The sequence below is a fragment of the Chiloscyllium plagiosum genome, unplaced genomic scaffold (assembly GCF_037043375.1).
Source record: "Chiloscyllium plagiosum isolate Xiang-an unplaced genomic scaffold, Cpla_swu_hap1 HiC_scaffold_29, whole genome shotgun sequence".
Taxonomy (NCBI): Eukaryota; Metazoa; Chordata; class Chondrichthyes; order Orectolobiformes; family Hemiscylliidae; genus Chiloscyllium; species Chiloscyllium plagiosum.
The window spans coordinates 57,749,375-57,762,240 of NW_028270167.1; positions in this window are offsets into that span (position 1 = coordinate 57,749,375).

Sequence of the window (12,866 nt, forward strand, 5' to 3'; positions counted from 1 at the left end):
ATGTACTCTGGGTGAGGGATTTCAATGTTCACCAACAACGGTATCTCAGCTACAGCATTACTGATCAAGCTGGCCGGGTCCTAAACGATATAATTGGCGGAAGCTGGTGAAGGAACCAACAAGAGGAAAATACATACTTGACCACAGCCTTACTAATCTGCCAGTTGCAGAAGTATCTGTCCATGACAGTATCGGTAAGCGTGACCACCGCATAGTCAATGTGGAGGCAAAGTCACACCTGCATATTGAGAATAACCTCGACCATTTTAGGTGGTACTATCACGGTGCCTAATAGGGCAGACTTCGAACACATCTAGCAGCTCAAATCTGGATGTCCATAAGGTGTTGTGGGTCATCAATAGCAGTGGAATTGTACTCCTGCATAACCTCGTGGCCTGGCATATCCCGCTCGCAACAATTGCCATCAATCCAGAGGATCAACATTGGTTCAATGGAGTGTGCAGGATGGCAGGAGCAGTACCAGGCATACCTGACAATGAGGTGTCAGCCTGGTGAAGCCACCAAACAGGACTACTTGAGCGACAAACAGCAGAAGCAGTAAGTGATAGACAGAGCTAAGTGATCCCACAAGCAAAGGATCAGATCTCTGCAGTCCTTCCACACCTTGTCGAGTAACGTTGGGGACAATTAAACAATTCACTGGAGGAAGAGATTCCACAAATAACCCCTTCCGCCATGATGGAAGAGCCTAGCACTTCAGTGTATAAGATAAGGCTGATGCATTCGCAACAATCTTCAGTCTGAAGTGCTGAGCGGATGATCCATTTCAGCCCCTTCCAGTGGTCCTCAGCAATTCAGTTACCAGTCATCAACCAATTCGATTCAGTCCACGCGATATCCAAAAACGATTGGGGATACTGGATACTCTATAGGGTCCATAATCTGACAACATTCTGGCAATAGTACTGAATACTTGTGCTCCATAACTTGCCATTCCCCTAACCAAACTGTTTCAATACAGTTAAAACAATGCCCTTTCGTCATTATGTGGAAAATTACCCAAGTATCTCCTGTATATAAAAAGCAGAACAAATCCAATCCAGCCAATTACCAGCCCATCAGTTTACTCTCGTTCATCAGTAAAGTGGTGGAAGGTCTCAGTGCTTTTAAGCAGCAACCTGCTCAGCAAACCCCTGGTCAATGACGCCCAGTTTGGGCTCCACCAGGGTCACTCAGCTCCTGACTTCATTACCGTGGTTCAAACATGGACAAAAGAGCTGAATTCCAGAGGTAGGGTGAGCATGACAGTCCTTTAAGTCAAGGCTGCATTCGACCCTGTGTGGTATCAAAGGGCCGTAGCAACACTGGAATCAATGGGTACCAGAGGCAAACACCCTGCCGGTTAGATTTATACCTGACACGCAGAAAGGTGGTCATGGTTGATGAAGGTCCGTCAACTCATCTCCAAATCTGTAGGAGTCCTTCTAGCAGTGACCGAAAACTTCTTCAAGGCTGCTTCATCAATGACCTTCCCTCCATTTTAAGGTCAGCAGTGGGGATGTTCGCCAATGATTGTACAATGTTCTGCAACATTTGTGGCTCTTCAGATACTGAAGCAGTCCATGTTCAAATGCGGCAAGATCTGGAGACTATCCAGCCTGACAAGTGGCAAGTAATATTCAGGCCACACGAATGCCAGACCATGACCATCAACAATAAAATACAGTCTAACCTGTGGCGTTACTATCACTGAATCCCCCAGTATCAGATTCCTGGTGGGTAATCATTGCTCAGAAACTCACTGGTCTCGCCGCGTGAACACAATAACTATAAGAGCAGGTCCGAAGCTAGGAATACTGCGGCGTGTAACTCACATCCTGACTTCCAAAAGTCTGTCCATCGTCTACAATGCATAAGTCAGAAGTGTAATAGAAGACTCCCAATTTGCCTGGATGAGTGCAGTTCCAACAACACTCAAAAAGCTTTATACCATCCAGGACAAAGCAATCAGTCTTACTGTCCCTTCATCCACAATCCACCACCATCAACGCTCAGCAGCAGCAGTGTTTTACTATCAGCATGCTGAAATGAAATGATTCACCAAAGATCCTCAGATAAACATCTTCCCAACTCCCATGTCTATCTAGAAGGAAATACCATCATCTTCAGGTTCCCTCCAAGACATTCACAATCTTGATTTGGAAATATATCACCGCCCCTTCACAGTCACTGGGTCAGAATCCTGGAATTCCTTTCCTTAAGGCATTGGAGGTCAAACACAGCAGGTGGACTGCAGCGTTCAACAAGGCAGCTCACCACCACCTTCTCAAGGGCAACAAGGGACAGGCAATAAATGCTGGCCCAGCCAGTGACACCCAGATTCACGAAATAAATAAATAAATAGAAATTAACAGAGGACGGTTGCTGAGGTGTCACAGGGATCGGTGCTTGGGGCCTAGCTGTTCACAATGCCCTTTAAACATTGAGTTGCTGGAATCAGATACAAATATATCCCAGCCTGCTGACAGCACTAACGGATGGGGGATTGTGAGTGGGTGAGGAGGATGTAAAAAAGCACCGAGAAGACTAAGACAAGTGGAGTGAATGGGTAAATACGTGACAGATGGAGAACAATGTGGATAGAGATGACGGTGTGCCCTTTAATGGAAATGATAAATTGGCAGCCTACCATTTGAAAGGGATTGGTTGAAACATGTTGATCTACAAAGGGACGCATGTTCCTTTTTGTTGTTTCCTTCTGTATAAACCTCTGAGGCCAGTGCAGCGCAGTGAGTTCTGTAACCAGAAGTCCATACTGGGCATGGCATTGGCACGCTGCCCAGTGTACACAGACCCACCAAGTGGGGAGCTGCAACACTGAAAAGGATCTGCATCTCCTTGTACACCAGTCACTGAAAGTAATATTGCAGAAACAGAAAGCAGTGAGGAAGATAAATGGTGTGTTGACCTTCATTTCACGGGATGTGAGTCCAGGAGAAAAGGTGTCTTACTGCAGCTGTACTGGGCGTTGGTGAGATATCATTTTGAACATTGTGCAGTATTGTGTGCAGTTTTGGTCTCCTTACCTAATAAAGAACAAACCTAACATTGATGGAGAGCAGTGTAGGATGACCAGGCTGATCTCTGGGATCACAGGCTTGTTGTGGGAGCAGAGTTTGGGAGACTGGGCCTGTATTCCATGGGGTTTAGGAAAATGAGTGGAGATCTCAGTGAAATATACAAAACTCTGACAGGGTGAGACAGATTGGAAGCAGGGATGATAATTCCCCTGGCCGGGACTTCTAAAACCAGGGGCCACAGTATTAGATACAGGCAGTTACTCTGCAATGAGATGATAATAAAAGTCTGCTCTCACTGACTGGGGAATTCGCTCGCACCTGGAAACCGAGACACTGATTATAAATAGGGATTTAGAGACAGTAAAGGGATGGTGGGAGAGCAGGAGTACGGTATGGAAATGAAGGACCAACCATCATTATATTGAATTGGTTAGCAAACTCGATGGACCAAACGTACTACTGCACCCTATTTTATAGCTTCCCAAGGTTACTCACATTAACGGATATGTATATCGTGTGGGGTAAATGCATTGAGGAGATTTTTTCCATGAACTAGAATGGGGAGGCTAAATGTGTTTTCCATTCCCGATGTTTCTGTGCAGTCTGTGGGAAAGCTCTGTAAATGCAGTCACAAGCTCTCAGATGTTAGCAAGGAGGTTTCTGCAGGTTCGACAGGACTGTGTTCCCATTCCCTTTTCTGACATGGATGCTGAGGCCGGGTGTTCTGTCCAGTTTCATCCTTTCAGACCTCGGGGTAGTTTGATACAAATGAGTGCCCTTGCTTGGCAATTTTCGAGACCATTGAAATGTTTGGAGTCACTTTTCGGCCAGCCCAGGAAATTATGGGAGATTCACTTCCTAAAAATACATTGGAGAAGGAAATTCTGTTTACAATCCATATTGGCTTCAAGGTCACTGTTACTGACCCCAGATTTTAGATCTCGATATTTTATTAATTGTCTTTAACTTCCACCCGCTGCCAGATCATTAGCCTGGTCTGGATAAGTAATCCAGTAACATTTCCACAACAGCACCATCTCCACATGGGGACCTTTCAAAAACCACAGTGAGCAGGTTATTTCTGTGCTGTTTGACAGCTCTTTCAAAAAGAACTCCCACCAATTTGACTGTCGTGATGGGAATGAGGAGGTGGTAATTGGTCAGATTGTAATTATTCCCGTTTTAGGGGACGGGGCTTAGCTGAGTAATTTTCCACATTCCCAGAGAGATGTCAGAGTTGGAGCTGGAATGAAACAGCTTCCCCAGGTACACGGCTTGCTGTGCAGCACAAGTCTTCAGTCCTATTGCAGGAATGGAGTCAGGACCCATTGTCTGTTTCGTATCTACTGTGTTTACCAGTTTCTTCATGTCGCGTGCATCAATTCAAATTGGTTGAAGACTGGCATCTGTGATTTTGTGGACATCATGATTAAGGTGAGTTGCATCATCGACTCAACACTTCTGGCAGAAGATGGTGCAGATGAAACATCTTGTTTTTACACTGATGTGCAGGTCTGTTCCATTATTTCGGATGGGAATGTTTGTGCAGCTCTCTCCTCCAGTCATTTGTTTAATCGTCCATCGCTATTTATGACTGAATGTGACAGGACTGCAGTGCTTCGATAGATCTGTTGGTCAAGTCCGGTAGCTTTAATGAGTTAGCATTAGGTTAAAGTGCATGTGATTCTGACTCCGACATGTTCACCCACACTCGTCACTGAGCCATAGATGGTGTTGATGGAATGACAGACTGAGGTGTTACCCTGGCAAAAAGTTAAAGGTTGTGTATGAATGCAGGTCTGCTTCTCCCGCTGCTGTGTTACAGCACTACATGAATACGCAGTTTCGAGCTGCAATATCTGCAATGCAATTCTGCTGTCTGTTCCCCAATTCTCACTGAGACCCATTCACCCATCAGCCTTGCACTCAGTGACCTAACCTGGTTTCTGATGTGGAAATACTTCAATTTTCAAACTCTCATTCTGCTGAGGGTCTCTCTCCCCGGGTCCTGCTTCCAATCTGACCCATTCCGCAAAAGCATTTAACTGATCTTAATTCAAATATTCAATTCACCTGAAACTTTTTTCTAGAGAACCATCTTCTGTGTTTAAAGTGAATGTTTTTCCACTGTTTCTTTCCCTGACCATGATTAAGAGCTCTGTAGTGTCAGTGATGCCAGCCTTATGTAGTTTCAGATCCAATGAATTCTCTGGATTCCCAATCATCTTCACCACATTGTATGTTTTCTCTTTTGGTTTTATGCCTTATCATGGCTGCCTTGTTCTCCTATGAGTATGTTTCAAGTTCTAGGGGTTGCATGTCTGGTATTATCTTCCGAATTATCCCCAGAACCTCCTCCCATTGCTGCTCCATGATCTTTCCTGCTCAGCTCCCCTTCCAATTAACTCTGATAAGCTCCTCCCGCATGTCTTTGTAGTTACATTGCTTTTATAACCACATTACATCTTGAAGAGAGCATTAGATATAAACTGAAAGAAGGTGTTTTGGGAGATGGGAGAGAATAATAATTGGTGGATTTCTTAACTAGATTCAAAGGGAGAATGAGAGAGAGGATATAGATTTGGAGATGTGGAAAATGAGAAAACTACATTATCGAAAGAAGTAGATGAACATTCCCCAATGTTTTGCCAATGCCTGTGTGCTGTGGTCCTTTGTACAGTGCATGTACAACAGAGTAATATGCTCAAATACTGAGTCTGATGCCAGAATATTTATCTTCAATAATTTGACAGACACTAGCTTTGGAAAGAACCCAGCAGGCCAACATATTGAAGTCCCGGTAGAAAGGGGATTAACTGAAATAAGTTGGGACACCAGAATCAAGAATTTGGAGCACAAATCCTGGTAAGAATGAGAGATTAGAGTTGGGAATCCCAGAAAAGGAGGGAACGTTGAGATGATCAAATAATGTTTTCATGTTTTATCAATTTTATACATCATATGCATCATTTTTCATTAACTGTGTCTCTGTTGTTCATTTACAATGTGTTGTGCACATATGAAAAATACGACTTATCTGCACACACACCTTGAATAACCAGTGTATATAAAATCATTTTCTCACCATTGAAACTGTCCTGTTGTCGTGTTACGAGGATACATGAACACCAACTAGCCACCAAAAGAAATGACGCACTATCACTATGTTCCATGCATACAGAGAAAGAAGGGCACCACATTGACTGGGACAAAGCACACACACATATTAAGGCACGTAAGGACCTTCCTAGAGGAATGGTATTCTAACCAGAAGTCCATCAATAAACTCATCAATTTAGATCCTGTCTACATTCTCTTGTTAAAATAACCGGAAATGACATCATCCACTTTAAGAAACTAAGACCTATAAATAGAGAGGCGGGACATACCACCAGCACTTCAGCAGATAATCTCACTGATGATGTCAACTAGTCATGATGACGAAACTTCTGAAAACATACCTTCCAACTCAGCGAGCTTACTTGCACACATATAAATTGTTATTTTTTTGTTTATTGGTGGAATTTAGGAGTTCTCTGTGCTCACGTTTTGACAGATTATGATGTGAGGTGAGCTTTTCTAGGTGTGTGGTTTTAATTAACAGAGGGGTTCGACATTGATGTCATAACAGTTTGGGGTCTTGCCGTGTGGCACTTGGACAGACTTGAACAGATTTGAGATACAATAGTTCCCAGCAAATTCCAACTCATTGCAATTAGTGACTTTGATCTTCAAATAAAACCAGTGGGAACATTCGTTTAATTTTGTTACTTGTGGTTGGTTAAATGAAAAGTGAGGGAAATGGCTTTTAACATTACTAAAGAGGTTCCCAAATTTTCCAAGGAAGTTTAGAAAGACAGAAGGAGGACATGTTTTAGAATTAGCAAATAGGTTGTAATTGGGTTTAACCAGGGAGAAAAGAGAAGTTGAAATTGTAATGGAGTTGGTTAAGCACTTTGATGTATGAAAGAAATAGGAAACTGCAGTAGAGTTATAAAAACTTAAATTGCAAATGTGGCAACTGGAGTGAGAAGATAAATAAAGGGACGGAAACAGAAAGAGATGAAAGAGAAAGAGAGGAAAAAGAAAGAGAGAGGGGATTTGAAATTCGGAAGTCGGGAATTAGACAAGAAAGTTAAATTAACAGGATGGAGATGAAGGGAGAACGTAGGGATGTATACAACTAGGTCAGTAACTTGCAATATTTCGGTGAGAAAAATGTCAAAAACGTTTTTATTTCATTTGAAGCAACGGTTAGGCAGATGAGGTGTCCAGTGAACTTGTAGGTAATGCTAGTTCAGACTAAGCTGGTTGGCACAGCTGGTGGGGTATGTGCAGCGCTGTCAGATGAGAGATCAAGAGATTATCAAGATGTCAAATTGACTATGAATTTTGATTGTTTATGAATTGGTACTAGCTGAAAATGTGTTCTCCAGCATCTGCAGACCTCACTTTCTCCCCTATGAATTGGTACTAGAAGCATATAGACAGAAGTTCAGAAAAATAGAGATGTAACCAGGTCAGGCTTATATTGAGTTTGAAAGAATTAACCACAGTAATTTTGATAGGTGGGTTCTGACTTTAAAAATGGATAAGACCTGTGAGGCTTGACGGGAGATACATTTGCTGGAGAAGTTAAAATACTCACTTCCAGAGATGGTAAGAACTCATGTGAATGTACCGAACGTTCAAGAAGTGAGACGCACGGCAGAAATGGCAAGTAAATATGCATTGGGGCATGAGATGATATTTAGCTTCTGGCAGGATATTCATCCTGTGAGGGATAGAAATTGGGACAAGGGGCGATCACACATTACAAAGCAAATAGTAGCGCACAATAGTTTACCACAGGTGAAGAATGAAGCCCAAGGGGGTTGAAAGGTGGTGAAAGGCCTCAGGTGTTCTCACTATAAGGGAGTGGAACACATAAAATATCAGTGCCGATGGTTTAAGAAGGGCACTGGGAAAACGTGGTTTCACTGCTGTGAGCTGGGACACACCATGATGGGCCTTGAATGAAGGCACTTTGGGGAAAGATATGGTAGAAGAGGCTAAGCCCAGTGGCATTAGTGAAACTGGTAAAGGAGACCCCAAGTGGAGCCGAGGAGCTGCAGGAGAGTGCACAGCCTAGGCAAGGGCCGTGCATGGAGTTAGTACCTGATCTCTGAAAGAATTCACCTCTGGAGATAAAGTTTACTGAGAAAGAACAGGGGCAGAACGACAAGATGTTATAGCTTTGTGAGATACGGGATCTGCTCAGTCTCGAATAGTTGAGAAGTGAGGCGCTGGAAAAGCACAACAGATCAGGCAGCATCCAAACAGCAGGACAATTGAATACCAGGCAGAAGCCCATCCTCAGGAACATGGTGGGGGACAAGCGGGCTGTAAGATAAATAAGAGGATAGTAGCTGGGCTGGTGGGACGGTCACTGGGAAGGCAATAAGAAGATGGAGGTGGGAGTGATAGTGAAATGTCGGAGGGTAGGGTGGAGTCGATAGGTGGAAAGAAAGATGGCTAGTTAGGGCAGTCCAAGAGGGCAGTGCTTGGTTGAACGTTTGGATCTGGGAGAGGTTGATGGAGGGGAGATTTGGAATTTGGTGAAGTCAACGTTGATGCTATACAGTTTGAGGGTTCCAGCTGTCCTCCCACCGATACGAGTCCTATCACCCTCCTCTCCGACCTACCACCGTCACACCCCACTTACATATACCTATCGCCTTACAAGCTCCCTTCAACCCAGTTCCACCCCCACCCTCCCATTTAATTCTCAACCTCCTTCCCCCTCCCTTACCTCCCACTTTTCTGATGAAGCATTTATGCCTGAAACGTCAACTCTCCTGCCCCTCGGATACTGCGGACTTGCTGTGCTTTTCCAGCCCCACACTTTTCAACTCTCATCTCCAGCATCTGCAGCTCTCACTTACTCTCACCCTCTAATAGTAAGAGATGAAAGTTTTTTTCACTCTTCCTGGCATGTTAATCAAGAGCGTGTAAATTTGTGGATTGAGGACAAAAATTAAGCATTCCCTTGTGTAACATCAGGATGGAGTGCCAAAGCAAGATTAGGGAAGTAACAGTGACAGTGAGTAACACACTGTCTGTTCCAGGAATACAGTTTGTTCTTGGGAACGATTTAGCAGGAGGTGAGGTGGGTTAGGCACTCCTTGTGGTGGAGAAGCCAAAGGAAGACTAGGGAATTGGTGAGTTAAAAGAAAATTGCCCAGGATTTTTTCCAGACTGTGTAGTAACAAGATCCCACTGTTATAAATTACAGCAGGAAGGAAAAACGAACGAAAAAGACAAGTGGGTTGATGCTCAGTGAACCGACACCCTGTTTGATGTTAAGGTGCAGGAAAAACCTGAACAGTCAGAGAATCAGGCAGAGGTGTTTAGTCCAGAAAGGCTAATGGACTTACAACAGTTATATACACACACATTCACACACACATATACATGCACACACACAGAAAAGGAATCAGAATATATTTTTGAACGTTATTAACTAAAAGATAGAATCATAAAATTAAAATGGAGACCCTGATAGGTTACTGCAGAAGGGAAATAGGCTGAAGTGCACCAGATTGTGTTAGCAGTAACGTACAGTGTTACGGGTAGCTCATAAACTAACTGCAGGCGGTCGCTTAGGTGTACAGAAAACTCACGCTAAGGTACAGAAGCATTTCTAGTGGCCTGGGATGCACAAGGACGCTGTTAATTTTTGTTTTACGTGACATACATACCAAATGGTAGGTTAGTAACAGGCAGTAATAAAACCAGCACGTTTCTTGCCAATTCCTGCATTCCAAGAACCTTGCACGTGGGTTATGATTAATTGAGTAGCTCCCCTTTCTAAAGTAAAAGTGGAAACCAATATTTGCTGACCATAATGGATGTGCCTACCAGATTTCCTGAGGCAATTCCATTATTAGAGTGTTCAGGCAGAAAGGGAGGTGGAAGAGTTGGTAGCTTTCTTTATTCGCTGTGGGCTGCCCAGAGAGGTTCAGTCAGGCCAAGGGTCTCAATTCACCGCTCAGCTGTTTAAGGAAGTCATGGATGGCTAAGGCAGACAGCACTTCAAATCAAGGGCGTCCCATCCTGAATCCCAGGGAGCCTTGGAAAGTTCGCATCAGACGCTGAAGACCATGTTAACAGCGTACTGTCAGGGTTGGCCAAATGATTGGGATAAAGGTGCCCCATTATATTGTTTGCCATTAGAGATGTCCCAAATAAATCTACTCGCTTTAATTCTTTGAGTTAATATTCGTACATGAAGTGAGAGGTCCTTTGAAATTAATTAAATATGAATTGACAGGACCGAAGTCGGAAATCTCACACCTGGATGATGTGTATGAGGTGAAGGAGAGAGTTGATGGAGTAGCTGACTTTGCTAAACAGTATCTGAAGAGCACAGCATAGAGTGAAGCAGGTGACAGATAAAAAACACTGAAACTTCGAAGATTTCCCGTGGGGATGACGTATTAATATTGCCACCAGTGGTAAGAAATCTCTTCAAAGGCAGGTTTAGTGGCCCCTTTCAAATTAAAAAAAAATGTGGAGTCAGTTAACTGTCCAGTAAAGATACCAGATATGACAAAAAACTTTATCGAGTATTTCATATGGATGAATAGTGCACCAGCCACAGTTAAGACTCAGAAACAGAGGTGTGGCCATATGAACAAATGGTGCGGTTTATCTGTATGATGTAGTGATCTTTAGCAAGTGATTGAAAGCACACATATGGCAGAGCATGTTGAACGATTACAAGAAGCAAACTTGGTAATAAACTTAGTGAAAACAGAATTCGCGAAGGCAGAGGTGATGTTCTTGGTACATTACATTGGCCATGGAAGGTTGACCCCATGGAACACAAAGACAAGGGACTTTGAGGAATTTCCACGACCATCCTCGAAGAAAGAGATGCTTCGATTTTTGGAACTGAGTGGATTCTATCGGAAGTTTGTTGCAAACGTCAGCAGCGTATTGGCACCACTGATGGATTTATTAAAGAAGAACACAGAATTGTGGTGGACAGAACAATGCTAGGAGGCATTTGAGAATTTTAAAGCAGGATTAATCACCCCACCAGTTTTAGATACACCAAATATTTTGAAACCCTTTGAAAATTGTGTTTGATGCTCGGGATAAAGGGGTCAGGGATATATTGATACAGAAAGAGGATGATGGAATTGAATGGCTAATTGGCTACTTGTCGAAAGATCTCAATATCCAACAGGAAAAAAAAACAAAATCTCCATTATTGAACAAGGATAATTAAATTTCACACTGGCCTGACAATATTTTAATGTGTATATGACAAACAAATTGTCGGAGATGGTTGTGGACAACGACAAATCTCTCGCATTTTTTGGAATATTTAAAGACCAGAATATGAGCCTATTTAATTGGAATCTTACCTTACCAACTTTAAACTTCCAAAATGTACATGCTGTGGCTCCTACAATGTGATAGCAGATGTGTTTTCGCGGATTTAAAGGAAAGCAGTTTATTTTAAGATTTGACTTATTCCAGTGTTGCATTGGTGTGCAGAATTAATATGAATGATATAACTGAGATTAATACTTTCGTATTTCATATAATTGGGATTAAGAATTAGAGGAAAAGAAATGTAGCCATCTTTTCATTCTGCTGGTTCATTTTATTTTCTGAAGCAGGAAGATGTTATGAAGCCAAAAACGTGTATGGGCACTTTAAGACAGATCGGGTTTTGTTGAAGAGAAATTAAAGACACAAACGCCAGCTAAAGTTCACACTGTTCCACATGTCACCATTAGCTGAGAAATGGATACCTGAGTTTTGGTTGCTGTTTTGGCAGCCATTCAAATGCAACCAAAGAGTTTAATTAACGCTCAGGATACCAGAAAACAACAGAATTTGAATATTATTGTTTGGACACCAATCAAATTATGAGAATTATTATATCATGGGGGAGTATATAAACCCAGCATTTTGAACACTGCTGCCGTCCAACAGTAGAGCAACTGCTGTAGAGTAGGAGTGATTAGATTACTTACAGTGTGGAAACAGGCCCTTCGGCCCAACAAGTCTACACCGCCCCGCCGAAGCGCAACCCACCCATACCCTTACATACCCCTTACCTAACACTACGGGCAATTTGGTATGGCCAATTCACCTGACCTGCACATCTTTGGACTGTGGGAGGAAACCGGAGCACCCGGAGGAAACCCACGCAGACACGGGGCGAACGTGCAAACTCCACACAGTTAGTCACCTGAGGCGGGAATTGAACCCGGGTCTCTGGCGCTGTGAGGCAACAGTGCTAACCACTGTGCCACCGTGCCACCCACTAACTGGTTATCTCAAACACTCTCCATCAAAGACACATGTTCATGGAAACCTACTTGCAGTAAAAAAAATGACCCAAGGAGATCAACAGCTGAATGAGTGAACACAGCGGGGAAGATAGAGACTGTATGGTCTTGAGATTTTAATGTTTCATATGTGGGTTGTTGGAACATCATATTTTAGAGAGTTGGAGTCAGATAGTACGTAGCTAAGAAAAAAGGGGCTTGTATTTGTGAATAGTTGTCGTTTAGTGTTCACAATTAAAGTTAAGAAACGAACTTGATATTTTTTGTTTAAATAGTGGAATGTAGGAGATCTGTGTCACTCATAATTTAACAGATTACAATGTGAGGCGAGCTTTTCTGGGTGTTTGATTTTAATTAACAAAGTGGTTCGACTTCACCTTGTAAATGTCCATCCATTTCCCTGCAGTTGGCCCATATCCTTCTAGTCCTTGCCTATCCACATATTTATCCAAATGTTATTGAAATGTTGTTAATT